Genomic DNA, 9,666 nt, shown 5'->3' on the forward strand with positions numbered 1-9,666 from the left:
TACTGTGATGAAGGAAAACACAAGGGACACTATGGCCAAGCTGGTCCCCAAATTGTCTTGATAAGATAGGTAACTTATAGGTTTGCGAATGCATGAATTATGATCTTTATTTGGATAATGATCTTCTGGGCACTGAAAGCAATCATCCATGTCTGAAAAGCAAAAGTGTATGTTAAATCAAGATATTTATGATATTTATATACTGTATATTCCCCCCATTAAGAATATAAAATAGATCTTTTATATGCATTTCCATTTGTTTTTCTCTTTTTCTTGTTTTAATACATTATAACATATACTTGCCAGATGTTTCCCTAGATGTAGGGAAAAATGCTCACAAACTTTTTTCTAATGAGAAAAATGCATTCAGTTGCATTCAGGGCATTTCAAAAACAATTCATGTTTATATATCTATGCTTTCATCTCTTCCATTTACAGTGTATTGGTAGTAGAAATGCTATTGTCTATGGAAGATCAATAGCAGTTAATCTACTACATTTCTTTTCATTTTTCTCCTGCTACTCCTGAGATAATGTGTTCAAACCTATAATGATAAAATGTGGAGCTCCCCCTTTCTGAACAACTGGTGTTTCCCAACAAATATATTTAAAGTATTACCTGTTTCTGGGTGGTGGTTGTCGTCATCATCATCATCATCATCATCATCATCATCATCATCATCATCATTATTATTATTATTATTATTATTATTATTATTATTATTATTATTATTATTATTATTATTATTATTATTATTATTATCTGCACAATCAGCCAGATTTTTAGACCAGATTTGGCAATATATCTACCTATCAAGTGCTTCCCAAGGATCTGGGATAGGCAAATGTTGATGTTTGATGTTGTTAAAGGTATTATCACAGGATGTAAGTTGTTCCAAGTAAAGTTGCCTTTTGCAATTGACTGATGGGGTTTAAGTTGTGCTGCAGTAGTTTTGGGTTTCACCCATGGCACCTATTACTATTGGTAATACCTTTGCTTTCTTTTGACATACTCATTCTATTTTTATTTGCACATCCTTGTATTTTGTTGCCTTCTTCAGGTCTTTCTCTTCTCCTGTCTCCAGGTACTGTCTACTATCCAGACTTCTCTATCTTCCTTATCAAACATTGTTAAGTCTGGTGTGTTATACAGCAGGTGCTTTTCTGTTTGAATTTCAAGTCCCAGAGTACTTTATCTTTTTCATTTTCTATCACCTTGTCTATTTTATACTCCCATCAGTTCTTCCTTGCAAGCAAATGGTATTATTTGCAGTTTTGCAATGCACCATTGTTGCTAATTTGTCATGCCATTTTTTTTGTAATCAGTCTGTGTGATCTTATGTGGGGTAATTTAAAATTAAATTCATAGTCTAAAACTGGTAGAAACTTAAGTGAGATCCAAACACCTAAGAATGTCTAAGAATATAGACAGGGTGATTATTTTAAATATTAGGACATTGAAGTCTAATAAATTCAATATTTCCAGAGATTAAAGGATACAAAGGGTGATTTTGTAGACTGTAACCTTCATTTCTAGTGTTGATGCTACTTTCTGGAACAGTTTTAGAGAAAAGTGAACATTTATTTACAACCAGATGTTATCAGGTAGCAATATGTACAGTATTTCATTTGTCTTGTTTTTGAGAGCATCCTGTCACATTGCATTGCAGTCTGGTTTGGAAGCATCACTGCTTCAAACAGGAACACAGTGCACAGAGTGGTAAGGATGGCAGAAAGGTTTATTGACAGTTCCCTTCCTTCCATCCAAGACATAAGCATTGCTTGAGCAGAGTCTGCAAGATTGTCTGGGATGCTACACATCCTCTTCATGAGATCTTTTCCTTATTATCTACTGGGAGGAGGCTTCATGGTATGCAAAGCAGAGCACCCAGATTCAGTCACAGTTTTGTTCCATACAGTATTAACCTTATGAACTCTCAAACCTCTTCTGCTATGTATTCAATTCAAGTGATTAATATTTATATGTATTTATATGTAAGGGTGTAGGTATATGCATATGTTGTATATAGTATGTGTATATGTGTCTTATGTATGTGTACACTTTTGAGAGCAAGCTACAGATTTTCATTTTAAATATGTGCCAGTGTGCCCACAGTAAAAAAATGATAATAAATCTTATCTTGTTTTGTCTTGGCTCGTCTCGTCTCATCTCATCTCATCATCTCAATTCATCTCATTTTCTCTCATCTCATCTCATCTCATCTCATCTCATCTCATCTCATCTTATATCTTATCTTACTTTTTCACTCATAACTACAGATCTCTGAAACACCTCCTGGAGATTGCACTTTGGATGTGTATAAATACGCGGAGGCTCAGTGGGTTAGGACGCTGAGCTTGTCGATCAGATAGTCGGCAGGGTGGCGGGTCAAATCCCGAGTGCCGCGTAACAGAGTGAGTGCCTGTTACTTGTCCCAGCTTCTGCCAACCTAGCAGTTCGAAAGCACATAAAAATGCAAGTAGAAAAATAGGGACCACTACGGTGGGAAGGTAACAGCATTCCGTGCACCTCTGGCATCTAGTCATGCCGGCCACATGACCACAGAGATGTCCTCCGACAAGCGCTGGCTCTTTGGCTTTGAAATGGAGATGAGCACCAGCCCCTAGAGTCAGAAACGACTAGCACGCATGTGCGGGGGAACCTTTACCTTTACTTAAATACTCCATTGGCTTTAGGAACTATCCAAATAATAGTAATAGGAAAGGATATAAATTTCTATATTTTGACTAAATGGAAGGGGGACTTTATATACAATCCTAAAGATAAAAGGTGTGTCCAAATGTTAAAATATAACCCATATCCTGATAAGGCTTTTACCTGTCTGATTGGAGATCTTCCCTTCTGAACATGGAGCACAATCATAGCAGCAAAAGGGTTCTCCTTCTTTGGTGCTCTTTCTATAACCTGAATGGCATTTCTTATTACACAATGAAATGGGCTGTTTCTGTTCATGAATGGAAGAAGCATTGGATTAAATATGCAAAAATAAGGAAAAGCTCAGTCATGCATTATAACAACTGGAAATGTTTCCTATTTTTGGTCTAAAGGAGCAGACTACAGTAAGACACATCTAACACCTCTCATTGTCATCTGTGTGTATAACTTACATTTTTGCAATGAGGCTGGAAAATGGAAGACAGTGAGGACTCTAGAAAAATACAAGGAGATCTTATAGAGAAGAAATGTTCTATTAATGGATTTTTATCTTCTAGAATCTTCAATTATATTGAAACAACATTCAGAAAATGTGGGATGAATCTTTCATGATACATATTGTACTATTATTGGAAAGAAATATAGCCTACCTTTTCAGCGAATTTGCTAAATTATACTACTAAACAAGAGACAACTGTAAGCAAAGAGTGGAGAAGGGATCAGTCTGTTTGTGTTTTTCATTGTTAGGCAAATAAAAGTCAACAGCTTTAAAATACGAACTTTGTTACTGTCAGAATTTTTCAGCTATTCAGTGATGATAGATACTAGTATGAAATATCGCCCAATTGAGATGGTAAAAAACCCCCAAACCAAAATAATATTTGAGGAAAAGAATACTAATTGACAGATGTAGATAACAGTTTTGTTTATTAAAAATATTCAATTTTGTAAGTTGAGTATTGAAGCTCCTTGAACTTTAGATAAGAAAATAAAGAGATATTGAAACAATCTGAATCTTACCTGTCTAAATTGGATTGGCCAGACAATGTCCTTTTTAGAAATAGTCAACAGTTGATCTAAGGGTCCTTGTGGATCTATCTTTCCAATTTTGATTCTAAGAAAAGACTGATTTGAGAATGTGATCCAATTGATAATATGAAATCCTCCTACTAATTCTCCACGTTGGTCAAAAGAAATAATTCTTCCACTGCTATCATTAAATGAGACATATCTAAGAAAGTGATACATCTAAATGAGAGTAAGAAAACAATATGGTTCTTTTTATTGCAATTGTTTAATACTGTTCTTATGCTACATGTTAATTCCTAAGTAGCTGTTAACAAATCAAGTAAATAATTATATTTATCCAACTTAATATTTCATCTCATCAGGTGACTGCAAATGGTTGATTTCTCTTGAAGACAAAGAGGGATCAGGCATTCTTATTATTTGGATTAAACACTATCAATCATGCAACAAATGCAATATAGATGGGGAAGTTGAAAAAAATCAACTTACTAGAGAAAAAATTCAATGATCTTTGACCTTTTGCTAAGAAGCTGGGGGTATATTCATAAAAAAATTCTGTTCATACATCTGTACATAAGGTCAAGAGAGCATAACCAATCTTGTCTAATGTAACTGATAGAACATAAATATAGGAAAGAATAAATATAGATACCAACTGTTTCAACCTAGGCTCTATGGCAGGACCTAGCTGAGCTTAGATGATCTTAAAAATGCTATATGTGCTTCACACTTGAAGAAAAGATCATTGGAAACTTTCCTGGTAGCATGTAAAGTGGGAAGTTTATTACCCCAAAAGATAATACGAAATTTCATGATTGTTGCCAAGAAACTACATGGACTTGAACATGAAATCGGCAGTGTCAAGCTCAAATCAAAAGGCATTTTATCTTATCTTAAGATGTAGTATAACCATTCAACAACATTCTCATAATATCATGGAAATGTTTTAGGTTAATTTAATCCTGGATAAGAAAATGCAATCACCGACATAGACTTGTGTGCTGTACCTTATTTCATGGTTCATAGCAAAAGCTAAAATTGGTTTATTGCAATATTATCTGTTTCATTAAGTCAGAAAATACATGCTGCTTCTGACAAAGAGCAGAATGCCCATAATAGATAGTTTATTTCAATTCTATCTGCAAATAATATCAGAAACTTCTCTTCAACCCTAAAAGGGGCACACTGAAGGGATTCAGAGCATTTAGCTACTTTACTGGTCATCTGATCTAAAAAGAAATTAAGGAGACCTCTGTTCTAAGGAAAAGCCAGTCTAAAGACTAAAACAAACAGAACATACTAATTTCCTATGGTTTAATCTTTCAGAATGAATTTTAGAAGATCAGCAAATACTTACAGAACAGTCAGCCTAATCAATAATCAAACCCATAACTGATTCATGGCAAAAGTAGCTTGTGTGTCCATAACCCTTACTGTGTTATAAAACAGAACAATCTAGATTCTAGAGAAGGGCAGTTAAAAACAAACCAGCATAAATAATAAAATGTAGCAAAAGCTTTATATATTCTTACTCCAAGGATTTTAGACAAAAATGTAGAAAATATGACCCTATAATATTTTTTCATACAGAGGAACCATCTTTCCATTTTGAACTGGTATACAGGATTCAAACCTTCTATAGCTATTTCCAGTATTCCTTAATACAGTTTGTTTGTTTGTTATTTTATTAAATTTATATGCCTCCTAACTCATCCCATAATTCTATGGCAAGAAATAAAAGAATATGGGGATGAGGCAGGAAATGGATGAGAGCGCTTTCAAGGTCATTTCCAATTCTTATGTTTATTTGACTGAAAGGAGAGGATGCTGCAATGTATTTACTAGTTTACTCAAAGAGTTACCTTCCATAACTGTTGATGAACGTTCTGTCTCCATCCATTTGCAACTGACTTTTGGTTGTCCATAGAAGAGTACATGGCATGCAAAGCAAATGCAATGGCATACGTAGCAGTGTAGACACTGTAACTGTGAGCAGTCATCTTCATTTCAAGCACAGTCATAGGGAGAGTCCCTAGCTGCTCTTTTCCAGTGCAAATGTCTTCACTCATATTGTCACCGATAAAACTAGGGAGAAAACAATTAAATACCTGTTGCCAGGTTTCTCTTAGGAAGCCATCTTCTTTCTCCAAAACAGGGTTCCTCACTTGAAGAAACTGACGGAAGCCAGAAATATCCTTGAAATCAATTGCTAAGGATAAAGATCCATGAAGGAAACTTAAGTCCCAACTTCTTTGAAGGGGAATGGATATGTAATCGACCTCTGATGTCATAATCCAGACTTTAGAATATACTGGCATTTCCACAAATTCAGCTACTTTGAGGAAATTCCTTAAAGATAATATACTTTGAAATTCACCTTGAACAATCACTGCATTAGCTGTGCGAGTGAAGAGAAAAAGCAATGTTTCATGAATCCCTCCTGCTAGCTTATCAATGTCAGTGAGATAGCCTTCAGACAGTTTTCTGATGAAATCAAAGCAGATACCACTTTTGGAAAACATGGGAAGCACACTTTGTAGTAATATCTGTGTCAGTTTGCCAATTTCAATATATAATACACCAATCCATGTCCATCCAAAATGCAATAGAAGATGGAGAATTCCCTTGTGCTGTTGAATTGTATTTGGGAACATCCAGTGGAAGAGAGTATCTTGGGTCTTCATCTCTGGAGCAGAGGTATATCCAAGCTAAAAGATTTGAAGGAAACCTTGAGGAAAAATATGTCTCCTCTGCATCTTCTCATAAAAAGCATTCTAATGTTCAATTTATGCTTATATAGTACTATGTTATCCAATTCACTGTACTCTACTAGTTTAAGTTTAATAGAGTCAAAGACCAAAGACCAGAACAAATAAAAACACTCAATGAATATCCAGTTAAAATTCTAGAGTAAAATAATAAATAACAAATAAAATCTACATTAAAATCACAATTTGGCATCCAGTTTGTCAGTTACACATGGCCTAACTATTATATCAATCCTTAAACTATGGGGCCCATAGTCATTTAATACTAAAATACACATTGTGCCAAATTGTGATTTTAATATTGATTTTGTTATTTATTATTTTATTCTAGAATTTTAACTGGATATTTATTAAGTGTTTTCATTTGTTCTGGTCTTTGGTCTCTGACTCTAATAAACTTAAACTAGTAGAGTACAGTGAATTGGATAACATAGTACTATATAAGCATAAATTGAGTATATGGCTAAAACATATAAAGAATGGTTGCTGTAATTGGATATGTCTAGTTTAATGAAGAGAAGGACTAGGGGTGACATGATAGCAGTGTTCCAATATCTCAGTGGTTGCCACAAAGAAGAGGGAGCCAAGCTATTCTCCAAAACACCTGAAGGCAGGACAAGAAGCAACAGATGGAAAAAAAATCAAGGAGAGAAGCAACCTAAAACTAAGGAGAAATTTCCTGAAAGGGAGAACAACTGATCAGTGGGACAACCTGCCTCCAGAAGCTGTGAATGCTCCAACACTACAAGTTTTTAAGAAGACACTGGGCAACCATTTATCTGAAATGGTATAGGGTTTCCTGCCTGAGCAGGGAATTGAATTAGAAGAACTCCAAGGTCCCTTCCAACTTGTTGTTGTTGTTTTTATTTGTTCCAATCTCTGATCTTTGACTATAATAAACATAAACACTGTTACAAACGACTAATAGAAGCCAGTTACCTGTGAAATTTTGTAGATGGACAAGAGGTTTGCTAAGTCCAGGAATTCCTCAGAGTTTGGTCCCCCAATAACAGCTACCAGTTTGTTCTGGAGGTCACATTTATAGTTAGGGAAGAATCTGCTTGGAGTAGACAGCAGTTCCATTGTGGCTGCATAAGTATATCTTGCATTAAGATAAGTATTATAGATCTTGAAGCCTAGGGTGACATTGGTTAAGATCTGGGCATTTTCATTAATCTCCTTTACAGCAAACACCAAGGCTATGACATGTTGGTAGGCCTGAGTCACTGAACTACAGTGAAATTCAAAAATCAGAAATATATACTGTCAGGTTGCTTCAGAGGAAATATTTGCTGCATTTCAGTACAATATATGTCTGCTAACTTCATACTGAACTAAGAAGAGCTTCAAAGAAGACTGATTTTGTGCCTTTACTCAGCACAATGACAGCACTGTGTGGGCTTTAGCAGCTAATAAATTTATCCACACAAACTAAAAGGTATGCACATGTCCCCATCTTCCTGTCACATTCTCTCTTTCTCTTGCAGACACAAACAAAACAGGACGAAGACCGTGTTGTTTCTATTTATATTTCATTGGAAATTGTTAAAAAGTAGAAACTACTTATAATTCTCACAGGTACCAAAACTGTTTAGATATCTTTAGATTACAGACAATATGTAATATGGATAGGAAGACCATCATTGTGGTCTTCCTTCCTTCCTTCCTCTTTTATCAATATAGGTATAAATGACATAGATACAAATATATAGACGTTGTGGAAAGTAAACATTTTCCATACCCCATTAGTAATTTCTAAAACTAGTACTATGCTTCCTAATTTTTATCAGAATAGAACCATCCTATGGCTTGCAAATTTCAGTTCCTTACATGAAGTCAGAGATCAAATCATGAAAAGGATGTCTTGTGAATTTGGCCTCTTCAAAAACAACTATATACTGAGAAACTATGGCACCAATAATGAATTCTCCTGGTTGATAATATTTGTGAAGAATAATGCTTGGATCATTGCTACTACATTTCAAAAAACAAGTGTTGCAGACATTCTTAGGGAGCAAAAATAATATTAGTACCCAAAACATTACAACCACAAATGATTTGTTTCCTTTCCAAAAACAATTTTTCATCTCCCCCACAGGTGACAGAATAGCCTGAAATTTTGGAAGTACGTATGAGTTGTAAACCAAGACATAGAGAATACACATTTGTCTGCTGAGGTGATGGAGAACAACATCCTTGTATTTCCAGCTTTGACGATCACAGGGGACATTGAAACAAACATACTTTAATTTTCATAAAATCTTATAAACCCACAGAGCCTTCGGAGAGATGAGGAAGAGACTTGACAAATTACTATTAAGATCATAATTAAGTCCAATAATGCTGTATGATGGTGTTTACTATGCTGCTGCTATCTTTGTCTTTTTGCCACTCAGCAAAATTAGTGTTGCCCATAAGATCAAATTCCACTAAACCTAATGGTAACTCAGTAAACAAAAATAAGCATAAGCCATACGCTGGTTTGCAAAGAGTGTCATGGTTAAAAGAGCATCACAATTTTCAAATAATATAACTTGATCCCATTTTGCCAGGTCAAGTACACTTTATGTTTTGGAAAAAAATACTATAAATTACTTTAAGTGCTCTCTTCCCTTGCACCATTTCCGCTATAACATGAGTTGCGGTGGTGCAGTGGTTAGAATGCAGCATTGCAGGCTAATTCTGCTGACTGCCAGTGGTTTGGCAGATTGATTGTAACCAGCTCAAGGCTCACTCAGCCTTCCAGCCCTCCGAGGTTGATAAAAGGAGGACCCAAATTGTTGGGGGCAATATGCTGACTTTGTAAACTGCTTAGAGAGGGCTGTAAAGCACTCTGAAGTGGCATTTAAATCTAAGTACTATTGCTATAGCTCCTTATTCTTTTAACCTGGAGAACTAGAAAAGATTCAGATAATTTTACCCTTTCATTCCAGGAAAAAAATTACCCTATAAAACCTCATGTTATTCAGATACGCAAAAGGATAATATAATTAACTACAATACAAATAATACTTAATTGAAATCTCAATAGCTTTCAGGCCACTACTTCTATAGAAGAACTTAAGAATCTTAAATAAGAGAGAGAGAGAGAGAGAGAGAGAGAGAGAGAGAGAGAGAGAGAGAGAGAGAAGAGAAGAGAAGAGAAGAAAAGAGAAGAGAAGAGAAGAAAAGAGAAGAGAAGAGAAGAGAAGAG

Source organism: Vipera ursinii (genome assembly GCF_947247035.1).
Source record: "Vipera ursinii genome assembly, chromosome: Z".
Classification (NCBI taxonomy): Eukaryota; Metazoa; Chordata; class Lepidosauria; order Squamata; family Viperidae; genus Vipera; species Vipera ursinii.